Below are 20,044 nucleotides of genomic sequence, written 5' to 3' on the forward strand. Positions count from 1 at the left end.
GGAGCATCACTAGCTGAGCATTGTCGCATCTCAAATCTCTTTAAAACCTTGCTGATGTAGCTCTGTTGTGAAAGTCCGAGTAGTTTTCTGTTCCGATCTCTCTTAATCTCTATCCCCAGAACAAACAAAGCTTCACCAAGGTCCTTCATATCAAAGTGTTTTGACAAGAAATCTTTGGTTTCATTCAGCAGATTTATATCACTGCTCACCAACAATATGTCATCTACACAAGGTATCAGAAAAATGAATCTTCCTCCCTTTCTCTTCATGCACACACACTCATCCACAATGTTTTCAGTATAACCATACCAACTCACAACTACATCAAATTTCAAATACCATTGCCTCGATGCTTGCTTCAGACCATAAATGGACTTGATTAATCTACAAACTAAGTTTTCTGTTCCTGGTTCAATAAAGCCTTCAGGCTGTTTCATGTAAATTTCCTCATCCAATTCTCCATTCAAAAAGGCAATTTTTACATCCATTTGATGTAAATCCATGTCATAATGAGCTACTAGAGCCATTATGATTCTGAATGAATCCTTAGTCTAACAAGAGAGAAGGTTTCAGTGAAATCAATTCCTTCCAGTTGTGTATACCCCTTTGCCACTAGTCTAGCTTTATATCTTTCCACACTCCTATCTGCACAACGTTTGGTTTTGAACACCCACTTGCACCCTATAGCTTTGTGTTTCATTTTTGGTTCAACAAGATTCCAGACTTTATTAGTTCTCATAGAGTCTAGTTCAGCCATCATTGCCTCAAACCATTTGTCAGCATGCTCACTCTCCATTGCCTGCTTATAAGTCAAGGGATCATTGTCATCACCAGTATCTTCTTCTACTTCTTGCAAGTACACCAAATAATCTGTTGGAATCGCAGACTCTCTCTCTCTCTCTCTCTCTCTCTCTCTCTCTCTCTCTGTGATCTTCTCACCTCTTGTGCAGGTGCTTCTAAGTTTATTTGATTCTGTGCAATGTTTTCTGGTTCAGGTACGGCTGAATCTGGTTCATTTTGGTACTCTACTATGGCTGGTTCAGGTTCATTTTGATGCTCAACTATTGCTAGTTCTGGTATGATCTCAGTTCCCAATTAATTTGAGAATTGTAAAGGCTCAAGTGTCATAGAAACATTATTTTCTATGACATTTTCTTCAGGTAATTCTTCAAATTCCAGCTCCAAATCTTCAAAGTCAACACATTTCTTCAACAAAAACAGCTTTAGAAGTCTCAATGATCCTAGTGGTGTGAGCTGGGCAGTAGAATTTAAAACCCTTGGACTTTTTAGAATAGCCTATAAAGTAGGCACTCACAATCTTCGAGTCCAGTTTTGACTCTTGTGGATTGTAAAGCCTGGCTTCCGCTTTGCAACCCCACACATAGGTGTGATTTAGGCTAGGCTTTCGTTTGTTCTAATGCTCAAATGGAGTTTTTGACACAGATTTAGTAGGGGTTCTGATGGTAAGATAATTAGCTGTTTTTAATGCTTCACCCCACAACATTCTTGGAAGTCCAGAAGTACACATCATGCTTCTGATCATATTCAAGAGTGTTCTATTCTTCCTATCTGCAACTCCATTTTGTTCCAGAGTCCCTGGTGTGGTATATTGAGCTACAATTCCATGATCTTGCAAATATAAGGCAAAAGCACCCCTGTTTTGACCAGTCTTTGTGTACCTCCCATATTATTCTCCCCCTCTATATGATCTAACCACTTTAATCTACTTTTCTAATTGTTTTTCTACTTTTGTTATGAAAATTTTGAACTTCTCCAAGGTTTGAGACTTTTCTAATAATAAGTAGAAATAGCAGAATCTAGAATGGTCGTCGATGAATGTGATGAAATACCTGTTTCCACATATTGTATGATGTGAAAAAGGTCCACAAATGTTAGTGTGAATTAATTCAAGCAACTCTGTACTTCTAGTAGCTCCCTTCTTCCTACTGTTTGTCACTTTTCTTTTTACACATTCAATGTAGGTATCTAGATCACTGAAATCCAGTTCAGGCAAAACATTTTCTTTAACAAGTAGTTGCAGTCTTTCTTTTGAAACATGTCCCAATCTTCTGTGGCATAAAAAGGTAGATTTCTCATTAAATTTTCTCTTAATTCCAGTCAATTTTTGTGAATCTTCAATCAGTAATATTTCCTTTAGATAGGTGCAGTTTACTTTCCAATAATCATTCACCATAGAAACAGAACCAATATAAGCAGAAGCACGAAGGATTTTTATTCCACTAGCCAAATCAGCAGTAAAGCTATAAATTACCACTATCCAAGACTAATCTCAGGGTGCCTATAGCTCTAACAGCCACCTTCATGCCATTCCCTGCACAAACATCGTTCTCACTCCTTTTTGGCATTCTCTTCCTTAGAAAACCTTGCATTGAGTTAACAACATGAATCGATGAGCCTGAATCCAGCCAATAAGAATCAGGAGTAACATCTACTAACTTTATTTCTATCGGAAGTAAGATTTTACCTTTCTTTGCCATCCATTTCTTGAAAGAATGGCACTCCCTTTTCAGATGACCCTCTTTCTTACAAAAGACACATTTGGTGCTACTGGTCTTCTTGGTTTTTGCGTGAGCAATTGGCTTTTTCACTCCAAAAGTTGATGGCTTACTAGGGTCACTAACACTGACAGCTTTTCCCTTTCCCTTATACTTCTGCCACTGAGGCTTGTTCACTAGGTTCACAGTTACAGCCTTATCCCTCTTCATTCTGTCTTCTTCTTGAACACAGATTGCAATAAACTCGTTCGGGTTCCACTTATCCTTTTGAGCATTATAAGTGATTTTTAGCTGGTTAAACTGCGAGAGTAGTGAGTTCAGGGCCTGGTGCACAATAAACTGGTCATCTAGAGGCATGTTCAAGTCTTTGAGCTTTGAGGTGGTGTCAATTAACTTCATAATATGTTCTCTCATTCCTACAGCCCCATTGTATTTCATAGTGGTTAGGGAGTCAAGCAAAACAGCAGTTTCAGCTTTGGCATTGTGAGTAAATTTCTCGGCAATGGAGTCCAGAAACTCCCTTGCAGTTGGCTGGTCAGCTATCCTACCCTTGACAATATCAGTCATCAATCTCTTCATGATCAGCAGTGACAGTCTATTTGCTCTCGCCAATTCATTAAACTTAACTCTATCCAAATCAGTGCATCCATCAGTAAGCACTGGTGCAGCTTCAGTAAGATAAAAGTCAATGCCAGTGCCCTAGGTAGATCTCTATGTCTGATCGCCACGTCTTAAAGTTGGTTCCATCCAGAGGCTCGATGGTAGCTAGGCTTCAAAAGAAGGAAAAGAAAAGTCTAGGTCTTTCTCTCTTATTAAGTTTTATGGAGTCTTATGAAATAAAGATGAAGAAAACAGAGAATATACATAAAACACAAAACCACAAAAGTAGTGGAAAGGCAATTCAAAATCATAATTGTAAAACACAGAAGCAAGCACCAAAATCCTTTATTCATATCACGTTTCCCTGTTGTGAAAAGACATGATAATTATCAAGTTCTAAATTACAAAAACCAGTAAAACCAAGCAATGTTATTTGTATGTTCAGTCAATACCTGTGTGGCAAGAAAAGAACAAGCAAAACTGAATATATACTCAATGTTACTGTAATGTACTTCATTTTATTCTAAAACATGTAATAAATTTTATCCTCCTGTAGGAGACACGGTCATGTTTTAAAGCAAAATACATAAATTCTCAGTTCTGCAACTCAATGATCAGTGAAAATCTCAGCGATGGTTTGCTGTATGCAAAATTCACCGTAGAAACCCTCATAATCCAGAACCAATAATTGGTTCCTAATGTTTTTGACTGTAGGATAAAAGAAAACACCAATTGTACCTGCAGGAAATTTTAACAAGTCTTTAGTGGGAGTCTTAATTGTTAAAATCAACACAGGTATAATCATTTGATCAAGAAAATCAGATGTTCATATGGTACTGTTGAAATCATTGCATACTCATAATATAATTATCACATCGATAGTCATGAATGCAGACAATCCATCACAAGATCACATAAAAGTAAATTCTTTCTGGGCACCAACCTAATAGCTTATGTGCACCCCAGGCGTGCTCTAAGGTTCTTGTGCATTTGATCAAACTGATGAAAATGTAAGATTTCAAGATGTTTTGAAAACTTACCCGGATGCTCCCGCGCTGCATAAATCAACTAGATGGAACAAAATACATGCAGACAAACATCTATATATATATATATAATTATCTTAAGTCAGAACTCTAACCAATTTCGAGGATTATGCAGATGAGAGCGAGTTTGAAAACGCAGCAGAAAACCCATTTTAACTTCTGGAAACCTTCGTTTTCAGATGCTTTGAACTATCAATTCTTCTTGCTTTGTTTAATTAAAACGGGTTGGACTGTAGAGGCCTTAAAAATAATAAATGAATATGTCGTCCTGGCTTTGTCTAAAACAACGAAAATGATCTATGGTTTTTGTAGTATAGCTCTGATACTAAATGTAAGATTAAACCAGATGTAAATGCAACATCATATTGAACATAGACACATTTAATTGAGATATTGGAATTGCATAAGATCAGTACATAGGATCATGTTACCAACCTGAGGCCACTGTGAAAGTTGGAAGCAGAAGCTTCAGCAAAGACCTTCTGCACTGCTCACTCAGTATTTAGTATTCTCTATGGGGCGAGATTCCAATAACTAGTGCATGTGTTCATAAGAGTGCAGGGACCTACGCTTTTATAGAGGATTGAGTCCACAGCCTTCTGCCCATAAGACCAACCATTTTACAACTCAAACTCTTCTCTATATACATACCTCATCTGTTTATGTGATAAACATGAGTAAACTTTTTTTTTTTTTGGCTGAAGTCATAGGTTAAGAGAGGCAAGGAGCCACCTTAACCTTTGAGAATGTATTAAAGAAGAAAGAAAAAATACACAAAGGGAGGGGGAACAAACCAAAACCTCCCATACCAAACAGAAAACAGCTATAGGAAAAACAACTAACAAAAACGGAAATTCGGCATTCCCAAACTGTCACTCTGACAATGTCTGTCAATGAAAGGAGGAGCTAGATCCCACCAAGTCAGATCACTAGAAGTCGCACCGTAATTCGCTAATGCATCTACAACACGATTCCCTTCTCGAAAGATATGTGAAGATCGGAATTGCATTTGAGAAATACGATATAAACAATTACCCCACTCAATACGAAGCTGCCAAGGCACTAAATCCGGGGACTGCAGAAAGTTTAGAACTAGGGAAGAGTCAACTTCTAGCCATACATGTTTCCAGTCCCTTACCCAAGCTAGCTCAATAGCCTTAATGACAGCCATTACCTCTGCCGCTATCGAACTAGGAATGTTATGATTAGAAGCAAAGGCACCAATGAAATCTCCTCTATAGTCACGAAAAACGGCTCCATAACCACAACGGCCTGAATCTTGCTTCCAAGCACCGTCAGTATTTATTTTCACCCACCCAAGAGGAGGAGGGAACCAAATAACCTCAATAACTGACGGAGTACTGCGCGGCTTGCATTGAACTCCTAAATGCTTCAACACTTGAAGATCAAGAAGAGAGTTGGTCATATAGCCGGAAGCAATGCGACTTGTAGCTTGAACATGCCCAACAATTAAACAGCAAATTAATGCCACATTGAAACCCTGACCTTCATGCTTCATTTTATTCCTTGCTTGCCATATAAACCATAGAACAGTGGTAAAACATGCCAACCACAACTCCTTCAACTGAGGACTACGATTAACCAATCCCACTTGCCATACCTCAATTAATGAACTGGGGACAGGACCTAACTCAAATTTAGAAAACATGCAGCACCAAATCTGGTTGGAATAAGAACATTCTAGAAAAATATGAGCTAATGATTCAGAGTTCCTACCACATAGACCACACCTCGATGCCAAAGCCACGCCTCTTCTTTGTAAAAAATCGTCTGATAGTATCCTACCCCGTAGCACCTTCCAAGTCAGTAAAGACATTCTAGGAGTGATAAATTTAGACCATATACACTTACCCCAACTCATTGATGGAAAAGGTTGGCATAGAAACTGAAAAGCATTCTTTGCCGTGAGCTCCCCTGATGTAGCAGAAGACCAAATTACCTTATCCTCCACTAAAGGATCCATAGCTAAGGGGACTTTTTCAATCAACTCACACAACGCCGGGTAATGCAAATGAAGGAGATCAGGAATGACCTAAGAGCCATTACTAATATAATCAGCCACATACCCTTGCAGATTGTCCACGATAGTATGAGGTCCAAAGAAATCAATAATAGGCTTCCCCATAAAATTATCCCTCCAAAAAGAGATAATTGTACCCTGACCAATCAACCATTGTGCATTCTCCATAACCACTGACCAAAACTTCTTCACCCCAGGCCATATGGATGAAGGAACATAAGAACGCCTCATCAAACCGCCAGGCCAAAATCTATTTCGAATGAACAAACAACTCATGGCAGAAGAAGAATATATTTCCCAACACCTTTTTAGAAGTAGAGATTGATTAAGCAAAACTCATGAGTAAACTTCTATAGCTTTATCTTGTCAGAATCAATATAGATAAAAACATCAAGATGAGAGTCCTATACATACACCAGTTACTTCTTGTAAATACGTTAATAATTGCTTGTCTGTAATAAACTTGAGATAAGGTCCATATATTATTAATTTACACTTCCCATTAACCCAGGCCTGCCCCTTTCCCATGCTAGTAAGATCTAATGCCAAAGGACCCTTTCCTTCGATCAGGAGCAAGGAATGAAACCTGAGAATGAGGAAAGAACATCAACCCAAGCATGTGAAAGAAAGAACATCGAACCATGCATATGCCAATTGTTTACCTTGTACCATATCAAAGTCTAATTAACTGGTGGACTAGCCCCCGTAGTAGTCCACAGTGAACCATTTGCGAGACTTATGTTATCCAATTCAAGGTATTCCCCTTCCACTCCTACCTGAAAATAAGGAAATATCAAGTATAAAATGTGATATCATACTTGTAGCATAAAGAGAAAATATATATTTTCAGAGGAACAGAGGAAGGATTTTGAAACTCTATATTTCTCATGTAGAAGCTATTACACTTTTAACCGGGTAGGTCCATTCTTCATCAGAAAGATCAACTTTTCCAGAAACATATTTAAAAAATAGAAAAAATAGGAAATTATTATGGCTTAATTGGGCGGGCTTAAAGGACCGGGCCGGACTTGGCCCTAACGGGCTCAAACGAGCTGGGCTTCATTTGCATGGCCCATACCTTATACTCTATTTGAGGAAGGGTCGGGCCAACCTTTTGCCCTACGGGCTGGACAGACTTGGGGCGGGCATAGGGTCGAAGGACCAAATGATGACCCCTAAATGTGGCCTTAGGTATCACTTCAAACGAACTCGAAAGAATTCAGGTACTAGTCATGATGGCCAGAATATTTTTTTAGTGACAATACCTAGCGCTCTGCTAGGGTTGGAAGAGTGTCGTTCTTGGCCTCTCTGCACCTTACTCCATCAACAATGGAGCACCATTCCGAAACCATTCTTGGCGTCGGTACCTCAGCGCACGACTCCTACCATGTCGCTTGAAGGGCCGTGGCTAGCAATCTTACCAGCGACGATATCTTTTTCTCATATTCTATCTTATCGTGGTGTTCTTTTCTGAGGGAGGAAGTGGCTGCGTTGCCTACCTGGACTAGGATGGCGCCAAGAGTTTGTCATCTCCGTCCAATCTGGGCTCGACTGAAATTAGAGGAAAGCGTTTCAGTTTTGGTAGCCCTGTAGCAGAAGATATTGGCTCGATGGTGGGAATCGAGGCTTGTTGGAGCTCGTTGTTTTTGAGGCTTGGTTTCTTTGGAGGGGGATCCTTTTCGGCAGGTGATGGAGGCACGGCTGTCAGAAGAGGATAGCTTGCGGTTAGCGTCAAATAGACGGGGCCGCGATGGTTCTTCTTTCGGCGAAGGCAGGGTTGGGGTCAGATTTGATTTGGGTGCCCAAAGGCTGGTCCTATGGGCCTGGGCCTCTGGCAGTTTGGCTTGCTCTAGTTGGGCTTTTGCTTGGGCCTTTCTGGTTGGGGTACTACCAATGGTGTGAGCTAGCTGCTGTTTGGGATCCAAGAGACTTCTTAGGAACCATATCTTTAACTACATGTTAGAATTGGTTGTTTGGCTACTTAGATAGAAGATTGCTCTCTATTTGACGTATCATTTTGCGTGAAGTAGGCAAGGTCGGTCACACTACCGCCAGTTACCTTGATAGAAGGTTACCGTCTATTCGACGTATACCTTTACGTGGAAGTATGGTCAACCATACCCTTTGCGTAGATGTATACCTCGCTTGACGCCCTATTAGTGTAGAACCAGTTGGCTCGCTGTTTTCAACCAAAACCTTTAAGCCCATTGCGCTATTACCAAACAAACAAGACACAGAGGTACCTGTCGACGTCGGCTGTCGCTGCAGTTCTTCTAACAACGCCGACCTAGTGCAGGTAAGGCCAACGCGATTCAGCATGCCACAGGTCATGCACTGGCCAGCCATATGTTCAAAGTAGAATTCTAAATCCAGAACAATATCATCGTCAGCATTAAAGCTACATTGAAAAATGATAGGTTCTCAAAGATTAGTGTCCACTCGGATCCGCACCATGCTTGTATCATATTCAGCTATATTCTTTTCCACAAATTTTCCTAGAGAGCTGCCCACCAATCTAATGAGTCACTTTATTTGAAACGCATGCGTAATATCATGCACTCGAATCCAGAAACCCAATGTATTCAGGGGCACTGACTCAACTAGCATCACCCTATCATAAGCAGCCAAGATCACCGAAGCACGATCAAAGCTCCAAGGCCTCCTTCAAAAACCCTAAAACGATCAAAAAGGTCTATAAAGGAAAATAAATACCTGTCTCCATGATCCTAGATCTGGTATCTTCTTTTCAACATGCCTTTGAAAAAGCCAGGAGAATAATCTCGCGCAGTCAACAACTTTCCCACCAACAGAGCTTAAGAGCGTCAAAGCCTTGAACCCTTGGATGGTCAAAGATCCACATTGCCTCTGCCCTCAGGCAAAGCAAGAGACCCAGCTAGTCATACAGAAGCCATCAGAAGCAAACACGAAGTTTTGGAATGGGGTTTGGAGGCTGTAGAGTTTGCAATATAGGTTCAAAATCTTACTTCTGAATCCCTGTCTGTTACAAACATAAACGGAATATATATATAATGAAAAATTATCATTTTAGTCATCCAATTATGACTTAGTCGATATTTTATCACTATATTGTTAAAAATTGCAGTTTAGTCACTAAACTTAAACACAACCTATCATTTTGGTCACTGCCGTCAACTTCACCAGTTCACTGTTAAATTTTTGTAAATAACTCATATTTTTAGGGCATTTTGGTTAAATTGAGTACCAATTTTTTTTTCTTTTAAGATAATTTGGCCGGAAAAAAAAGAGTCATGAACTTTTCTTTGTTTACTCATCAATTCTTTTACTTTTATTAGTTCGACCCTTCTACATTCATCGATAAAAACATCGAATTTTAAAGGTGTATGTTTTTCTTTCTTCTTTTTAAATTATTTTTCAATTTTAGTTAGTATTGACGGTGCGTAATGAAATATTTAGTTAGGTTTTCTGGGAGTAGCCGGCTTGTGGGTCTCGTTGTATGCTGCTTCGATTCATGCTAGCAGTGCTTGTTGATGCAGTTCGACTCGACCAATTATGCCTTTGTTGACACTTTGATCACTATATTTTTAAAAATTGCACTTTAGTCACCCAACTTAACCACAGCCTATCATTTTGGTCACTGCCGTCAACTTCACTGTTAAGTTTTTGTAAATAAGTCATATTTTGAGGGCATTTTGGTTAAATTGAGTACAAGTTTTTTTTTAATTTTTTCGTTTAAGATATTTTGGCAAAAAAAAAAAGAAGTTCTTGTTTTAGAGAAACTGAATTTGAGAGGAATTTTCTGTGTATTCTCATTGATAATAGGGGCCTCTTTATATAGAGGATTACAATGCATAGAATCTCAATCATACAAGGAAAGTAATTCTACATTGATTAGGATTCTAGATCCTTCTAATTAAATCCTATTACCACTAGGTCAAGTAACCTAGAGTTTGGGCTAAACACAAATTAGGTTTTCCTTTAACACTCCCCCTTGTGTTGCCCAAACGCGGTGCTTCTCTCGTTGCCTCGTTAAAAACCTTGCCGAGTAACAAAAATCCAGTGGGACAAAAATAACCTCGGTCGAAGGGGAAAAAGAGCAGAACACACCCTTCACGATTTGAGGTGAACATGTAGACATCTACCCCTGATGTCTGCGCCTCCCCCTAATGACTACGATCATGGGAGTTCAGATAATTTTCGCAAGCCAATTCTTGCCACATGTTTCTTGAATGTGGTATTGGGCAATGACTTAGTAAACAAGTCTGCCTCACTGTCCTCAGATTGAACCTAGTTCACTTTGATCTCGAGGAGTGTCTGTTGTTGCTGATTATGCTTGGTGTTGTCGCTTTTGATGTAGCCTTGCCTCATTTGTTCAAAACAAGTAGCATTATCCTAAACACTTGTAGGCTCATCTGTGGTAGACTTCAAACCACAATTGTTCGAACATGCGTAACTATGGATCCAATCCATATACATTCACGAACCACTTCGTGAAGAGCAATGATCTCTGCATTGTTCGAAGATATAGCGACTAGGGTCAATTCTGTAGACCTCCAAGATGTCACGGTCTTTTCTCATGGTGAACACTTAACCAGATTGGGAATGACCATTATGTGGGTCAGATAGATACCCAACATCAGCAAAATCTTCCAAAACACATGTCGTTTTGGGATGGGGATAATGGACGCAAGCCAGGGTTGGCGGCGTACCTGGTGTGCGATGGGTCCGAATCCATTATCTCTTCGTAGGGATAGAACAAGCCTATATCAATCGTACATCTCAAATATCGAAAGATATCTTTTACACCAATCCAATGGCGTCGCGTTGGCGCAGAGCTATATCTAGCTAACAAGTTTACAACATATGAGATGTCCGGTCTTGTGCATTGAGATAAGTACAATAATGCGCCTATTGTACTAAGTAAGGCACTTTTGCCTCTAGCACATCTTCGTCATCATCCTTTAGACGAAGAGGATCCTTTTCAGGATCAAGACTATGGACGATCATGGGGGTGCTTGAAGGCTTGACCTTGTCAAAATGCCTAAGCATCTATCGACACGATGCTCAAGTTCCAAACCGAGACATAATCGTGTTCTCCCAAAATCCTTCATCTCAAACTCGGATTTCAAGTGTTCAGCGGTTTCCCTTAACTCTTTAAGGGCTTCTAATGAAGATCATGTCCAACATGAACCGCGATAGAATCCGAAACTTGTTATAGAAACGCGTGGGCATATCCCTTCCCAATCAAGTAGTCACTTTAGTGAGCGTTTCAACCTCTTTGTAAACGCGCTCCATGGTCTAGAGCCACTTGACTTGGGTAAATGAAGTTCACCATGAACCTTCATGTATATTCCGTATCTAGATCCCTATAGAGATACGTAGTGACCATATTTGTAAGCTGCATGTTCAGTTATTCGGAAACTACCAAACTGACAGGGTAGTGGAGTGCAATGACATCCATCATGAGAGAATATGTCTCATCGTAGTCGATTCCAGGGCGTTTTGTGAGAAGCCTTGCGCCATAAGGCGAGATTACCATATCTTTTTCTCATCACGCTTTCTAACGAAGACCCATTAGTCAACAGGTTTTATGTTAGGAAGTGTTGGCATCTCTAGCTCGAAAACCTTCCTCTTCGTTAGAGAATTCATCTTAACCTGGATCGCATCTTTCCATTTAGGCCAAAAACTCTCTACGTTGGCATTCATTCATCAACGGAGCGTGGTTCGATATCATCTAACTGAAAAACTCATGCGTAATAAAATACGCAACTACATCATCAATTCTGATGGAGTTTCTATCCCACGTCTCATGTACACTAGTGTAAGTTTCATATAGCTTTATATTCTCAAGAATAGGTTCTAACGTTGAGGCGTCCCCTAACTATAACCATAACCCGGAAGATTCTCATGAGACGGATTTTGAGTCTTGATGATCAAAGGATTGGAATGTGCCAAAGTATCCTTCGAGCCCACGGGCCTCCCACGCATCCTAGCTGGGGCCATGGCCTGTAACGCCAGAGTGCCACTCTCTTTGGCATTGGCGCCATGCCTACCTCCGTGTAGGGTGGCGCTACGTCCTCTCATAGGGACGTCCTTCCTTGCAGGCATGTTTGCAGCATATTTGTGTGATCTCGTCACTGTAATAGGGATCGAGATGAGACATAGTGGGGACAGGCCACGACAATTCCTGTCGTTCCTGTTGAACATCCGTGTTCTTATCTCCCCCTAACGACGGGAAGACTGTCTCATCAAAGTGACAACCCGCAAATCTAGGGTAAAGAGATCACCTTGCAAGGGCATTAAGTGGCGGACGATTGTTGGAGTCTCAAATCCAACGTAGTTGCCCATTCGTCTGTAAGGACCCATCATAGAGCGCAGTGGCGGCGCAATTTGGCACATAAACGGCTCACTCAAATGTGCGTAAGTACAAAATACGTGTACCCAGTCACTAGCTGTAACGCAGAGGTACATTAAGTAGCGGTAGGTCGTAGACGAATTAGCATAGCTGCATGCGATATTGCATCACCCCAAGCGGATGTAAGAAGATTGGTGCGTATTACCAATATACGGACTACCATCGTAGTCGTGTCCGCGAGACCAATTGGGTGTGTATATGGGAATGTGATGTCCAACATCAAGCCCATTGCAATATCCATCGAAAGTCTTCGATGTAAACTCACTAGCATAGTCAAATCCAATTAACTGAATAGGATGATTTGGGGAGTGAGCCCATTGTCATATGATATGTGCTAGGAGTCTAGCATAAGTAGCATTTATAGGTGGACAATGGCACAACACGTGACCAGCGTGTTTGCGTGTCAACCAACATCATGAAATATTTAAGCGTCCGCAAGTTGGTTGAATCAATCCACAAAATCCCTACGGATTCTTTGTAAGAACATAATGAGTATTGTCATATCCTTTGCATAGGACGGTCTCAGTCCTAATTTCCCTAAGGGACGGGCTTAGTAAAACGAGCGAGAGGCTTTAGAAGCAACCAATGAGAATTTTGGTTAGGCCTGAGCGTCTGAAACGCTATTTTGAAGCAAGTTGGTGATTGCAGCATCACCTAGGGCGCCATCACCATGATGAATGCCATCCATGGAGTCATGGATAGGGACTACGCCAGCCCTAGGCTGGTGGTGGACGGAGGTGGTGCCCTAGGCAGCAACGTCGGTCACACTTAGTCCAAGAATCAACTTTTGATTCATGCTTCATTTCGCTCGAGAGAAAAGATGTCCGTGTGAAGTCTTTTTGTAGACTGATCATCATATCATGACTAGGATGACCTATCCTGTGGTGACAAAGCCAATATGTGTCTAAATCCAAGAGATCTTCTCTCATAACATTATGGGATTAATAGCTCGAATAGTGACATAAAGTCCACTAGAGCGACACATAAACTTCTCTAAGATGCGTCTTTGTTCGCAATCATTAGAGGTAATGCAAAGGAACTCATTTCCATTCTCTACATGCATTTTTGCATGGAATTCATTGGCTATTCATAGGGTACTATTTGCCCTAAGAGCGTAGAGAGTTTCTGTGACAACTGTAATCAAGGTGCCATTTGGCAAGTGGAACTTGGGCTATTCCATGTCCTTGAATTAATACTGATGGTCGAGCCATCGTAGTCACAAAGTCATATGCTCAGAATCAAAATTGAGTCATAATGAAAAGAACTCGAAATTTTATTCATAAGCCAACGGAATACATCATTGTTTCTATGATCAAAGAAAATCTAATCCAATAAAAGTAATATGGCAATCGCCTACATCTCTTGGAAAATAAAAAGACTTAATCAAAATCGCCAATTTCTGGGTCTTGATCCTTGTAGTCTTCCACCCTTAGATCTAGATCGCCATCTTGATCTTCTTGTGCCATGTAATTCGCTTCCCTTGCTTCACGATACGTCTTGTATGCGCTTGCAACATTCTGGGGTGCGGTACATGTTTTGGCCCAATGTTCAGTTGATCCACATCGAAAACAAACATCATTATGGTCAGGCTCCCTTGATCGAGGCGCCATTGGGGCGCGATTTGGACGACCTATCCTCTTGGTGGCGTTACCACTATGGTCGGAGGCTCCGCTTCTCTCTCTCTTCACACGTTGACCTCCACGGTTCCGTGCACGCCTCTCTTGGCGATTTCCTTCCTCTTTAGGGCGAACATATGGACCAGAACGTCCAGAATTGTCCCTATCTTTAGGGTTTCGCTCCTTGCGTCCTCCATTGGGGGCGCGACTATAGTTAGACTCCGGAATAGGCTTAGTTCACACGGGTCTAGCATTATAGTTCTTCATAAGGATATTATCGTGCTTTTCAGCTACGTTCATGGTGCCAATGAGCTCATGAAACCTTGTGATACGTCCTGCATTTACATCAATCCGATAATTCTTTGAAATCATCAGTGCAGAGACGGGGAAGGTAGAGAGAGTCTTCTCGATCAACATCGTATCAGTTATGGCTTGGCCACAATACTCCATCAGAGACTTGATACGAAGAGCTTCCGAGTTATAATCAAGCACAAACTTGAAATCACAAAAGCGGAGGCTATGCCATCGCACTTGTAAATCAGGAAGCAGGGAGTTACGAACGTTGCCAAATCGCTGCTCAAGTTCTACCCATAGCTTTCTTGGGTCTTCCTCATTGAGGTATTCATTTTGGAGCGCGTCATTCAAGTGCCTTGTCATGAGAATTATGGCTTTAGCTTGTTTTGCTTCAAAAGCAGTAGCTTGCTCAATTGAGAGCACGTTCTGACTAGGCTCTTGGATGGTTTCCAGAATTCCATCAGCCTTAAGATGTTGGCGCACATCTCGGACCCACCTATGGTATCCTGCGCCAGTTGTCTCGAGTGGAACAAAGTTCAACTTGTTGAGGTAACTCATCTTGAAAACAACACAAGATTAGGGTTAGTTTCGGAGCGGAAAAGGCTACCACGAAAAACTGTTAAATTTCTGAGCGTAATCGCTTCCAAGAAATTAGGAATTTTCTAAGCGTAGTCGCTTCAAAAAAAAATCCGATTCCAATAGGGGTTTTGGATTAGATCGAAATAACGATGTATGTGGTCGATCGTTTTCTTCTCAACAAACTCTAAGTTTGGAGGACTCTACAAGCTCCAAGCTTGGAGTGAGCGCGAACCCCCACAGTTCGGCTATTGATCTCCCCTATGTAGAGAAAGGGGGGTAGATGAAGGGATTTTGGAAGTCCCCGAGAAAAGAAGAAGAAATAAATAAATAAAAACTTCAAAAACGGGAACTTTTAGAAAAGTTTACCTTAAAAAGATGGCCGAAAAAAAAATGTCGCCGGGAAGTTACTGTAGCAGCCGGAAAGTTACTGTAGCTACCGGAAAAGTCGCCGGAAAGTGGCCGGGAAGTTGCCCGAAAGTCGTCGGAAAATAGTTGATCGTTGACTGTTGACCGCTGACGTGGCAGTGGGTCCCTGTTGCTGATATGGCAGTGGGTCCCTATTGGCTGACGTGGCAGTGCTGATGTGGCAGTGGGTCCTACTGCTGATGTGGAAGTGGGCCTGCGTCAGTGGGCCTCTACCATGGGCTTGGGCTTCTGCTTCTTGGGCTTCTGGGCTTCCTTTCCCCTTTTTTTTTTCTTTTCTTTTCTTTTCTGCCGGTTTTCTGCAGGATATTTAGTCTGCCGGTTCACGCACTTTTAGGCCGGTTTTCTCACTTTTTCTTCCGGTTCCAGAATCGTTGACTTGAGAGGCTTCTGCTACCAAAATTTGGTGGAAATCGGAGGTCCGGAAGATGGTGAACCAGTGGAATATTTGCTGCTAGTTGTATAGAGCTTCCGGTGGCCGGTTCGGTGGTTTTCCGGCCGGTTCTTGAGGTGGGGCTGCCGGTTCTGGACTCCTAGGATAGAGTTCTTCAAGGTGTGAGGTGGAGGCAGAAAAGGCTTCAACGAATTGTATTCGGATTCAAGGTTTTTAGCTTCTTGAATCAGGGTTTGGCTATTTGTTTCAGGGTTAGGGCTTCGTGCTGATAACGTGTTTTAGAGAAACTGAATTTGAGAGGAATTTTCTGTGTATTCTCATTGATAATAGGGGCCTCTTTATATAGAAGATTACAATGCATAGAATCTCAATCATACAAGGAAAGTAATTCTACATTGATTAGGATTCTAGATCCTTCTAATTAAATCCTATTACCACTAGGTCAAGTAACCTAGAGTTTGAGCTAAACACAAATTAGGTTTTCCTTTAACAGTTCTGAACTTTTCTTTGTTTTCTCATAAATTCTTTTGCTTTTATTAAAGAGACACAAAGCTTGATCCTTCTACATTCGTCTATAAAAATAGAGAATTATTTTTCAATTTTAATTAGTTCTGACGGTGTGTAATGGAGTATTTAACGGTAATCACTGAAGTGAAAAATAAATCGAAACTTGAGTGATTAAATTGATATTTTTAAAAGTACAGTGATTAAAGTGTAAATTGAGTTATACTTGAGTGACCAAGTGATAATTTTTTCTACATATAACCTCATTCCTAAAATTGACTGGAAAAAAAAAAAAAAAAAACTCCATTCCTAAAACCACACACAACCGCACAACATTTCAAAGAAAAAAGAAACTCCAATACCGTTATTGTTATTGAATTATGTAGAAGGATCAAGCTTAGTGTCTCTTTAATAAAAGTAAAAGAATTTATGAGAAAACAAAGAAAAGTTCAGAATATTTTCTTTTTTGGCCAAAATATCTTAAACGAAAAAAAAAAACTTGGTACTCAATTTAACCAAAATGCCCTCAAAATATGACTTATTTACAAAAACTTAACAGTAAAGTTGACGACAGTGACCAAAATGATAGGCTGTGGTTAAGTTGAGAGACTAAAGTGCAATTTTTAAAAATATAGTGATCAAAGTGTCAACAAAGTCATAATTGGATGACTAAAATGATATTTTTTTCATTATATATATATTCCATATATGTTCACTAAGCTTTTCTCAGTTGTTTCATTACTATTTCACATGTTGTCACTACACCAAAAATCTTATCAGACAACGGCAGAAAACCGATGTGGGATTTGGAGTCCCACCGTTGTAGAGTGAGCCGTTGTCTGATGAAAAATCAGACAACGGTGGAACACAGTTGTGTGATAAACACACAGACAACAGGTATATGTTATAACTGTTGTGTGATAGCTCGACAGATGGCTAGGCAGATGCCAGGCGCAACTGCGCGGCAGGTGCGGCGCTGCCTTCAGACAACAGTGCCAGTTTTCAAACTGTTGTATGTTAAGCTTGTCAAACAACAGACTTTTATTTTGTGTGTTGTCTGATTAACATTGAGACAACAGAGTTCAATTACTTCTGTTGTGTGAGTGTAGATTAGAAGACAGTGATTTGTTAAAAACCGATGTGTGATATGAATGATTGCAATGTGATTTGTCTCCATTTTTGGCCATTCAGACAACGGGTAATTGTCATTATATCTATTCTGTTGTCTGATTATTTGAACATATCTCATTCCTGAATTAGATTGTGCATTTGATCCATTTAAATACTAAATATAAACATTGCAAACTATCAAATATAAACATTGTAAACCACTAATCATTGAACCCAACATTTTAAACAAGAAAAGCATTTAGTGCATGCCCATCTACTTGGGACATCAAAAAGCTGATACATATGTAACCACACAATGCAGCTGATACATATGCAGCTGATACATATGTCCCCCCTTTTCAATATCCTGAGGAAGCTTGCGGAAAAATTCAATGGTGAGGCAACCACACTCCATATCAACTAGCTGCATAGTTACTTCCTTGCTCTCTTCTTTCATCATATCCAACGATTCAAATCTTGCATTCCCAACTTCTACTCTTAAAGTGGGATACTGCTTTAATTCCTACACACCACAGGAAAGCATCCCATTAAAAATAATAGATTAAACAAATTTAGGATATAATGAATAACTAACAACTATCCTCTTAGGTAAATTCAATATATTATTCTGCATTTTTACAGAAAATAATCAAAAGGGTTTAATTTTGAAGTCGAAAAAACACGAACTAAAACCATAAAAATTGCTGGAAATACCCAAAATTCTACAAACATACTCATAAGCATTCTAAGAGTAACAATAAGCTGCAAGCTTGAGACAGTTTCAGAAAACTGGTAACAAGAAAGAAAAATTCACCAACAACTATTCTTTCAGTGATTTTAAGCACAACTTTCCAGATTTCAAGTAGACATGCAAAGCTACTATTTTGCTTAGTTTCATGCTATTCGCAGTTCAAATGGATGGTCAAACAAGAATCCAAAGTGACTGAAATGCTAAATTCTACAGAAATCCTGAAACAGTGCAGTAACTTCAAAATAGCATAAGTATCTCATTTTAACTCCTTTTTTCACGAAACCATGTTCAAAATGATCATTGAAGAGTCTCCTTTAAGATATCAAAAACTGAGAGTAAAATAAGAAGTATAGGTTTTTCGAAAATCATGAAATGCCCCACTGGTTCAGCTTGGGTGTCAAATGCGGGAAGAGTCAAAATATCAAAACAGGCTTAGCCACTCATATCAAATGCTTGTAGATACTTGAACCTAGAGACGAAAAGCCAATATCGGTAATACTAGAAGAAAAATGCCAGCAAATTAACAATTCCTAAAATCATGCAGAAAACAGAAATGAGTGCGGCTGGGGAAGTGTTCCATACCTTGCTACCACATATGAAAGAAGAAGAACAAGAAAATTATGTAGATAGAAAAAAAAAATTCGTGTCCCATGCACAATATTCCAAAAAAACTGAATGGACGAATAAATCTCTACATATACACACAATTGGACAACTTACCCAACCATACTGGAAAATTCGTTTTAACGCCTCATCCACATGCTGCTGATCCCCATAGCGGTATCTCGTAACATCATTCCTGACCTAATTATAGATATGTAATTTCATACGTCATATTAACTTGGGCACATAACACAAGAAAACTAAAGCATTTGATGTTGATGCATGAGACCAAATCTATCTACCTGTGCATTAAAAAAAAAAGTCATATATTAACTTAGAAAGCAAGACAAGGCCTATGTGCTACACAATTGGCTCCATGCAGCATGAATCATCACAGGAAAAGAGTTCACTGAGATTGGAGTGGTGCATTATAAATATATACTGTGGGATTATGAAGGTACAAAATGTTTATGTTTATGGTTAGTATTATTTCTTAAAGAAATACTATAGGGGAAATAGTCATCCACCCTAGATATTTGGGTAGCTGAGTAGTAGCAAATGCTACTTTCACTCATATTCTAAGGGTTGGACTAAAAGATTGGAATATTAAAATCCTCAATAGTTTGTGGTCGATATTGATGGAAATTCAAGCTCCAAAGTTCCAAAGCGATGGCGGCATTTCCGCAAGATTGTATTTCAGCAATACTGATGCTGACTCTCAAACAAGCATTATATAAGTTGATCTTTATGATTGTCAATGAAGGTAACTCTTAAACTAACACCGTGGTCAGTAAATAAATTCTCAAAACATGGAGCCTTAATGCCCCCAGATGTGTTCAAATTGTTAGAAGGAAGGACAAGAGTGAAAGCATGCTCGACTGCAAGCCATTGAGAATGCTAAAATCAAAGATGCCTATATTCATACCGGATAGTAAGAGAGAAACAATAACAACACAAACTTCTTGCCAGTTGGACTCCTACGTTTTGACGGTGAAGTAAGAAATTTATCACATCATATGCCACATATCCATCTTCTTAAAATGACCACATCTAATGTAAACAATAATTCAATGCAAGGCAAGCACCTGTATAAGAATTGGGTGGCAGCTGTTTTCATATTAACTTCCAGTTTCTCCATAGTAGTTGTTTTGGCTGTGATAATACAGAGGGTAT

The sequence above is a fragment of the Rosa chinensis genome, chromosome 5 (genome assembly GCF_002994745.2).
Source record: "Rosa chinensis cultivar Old Blush chromosome 5, RchiOBHm-V2, whole genome shotgun sequence".
Classification (NCBI taxonomy): domain Eukaryota; kingdom Viridiplantae; phylum Streptophyta; class Magnoliopsida; order Rosales; family Rosaceae; genus Rosa; species Rosa chinensis.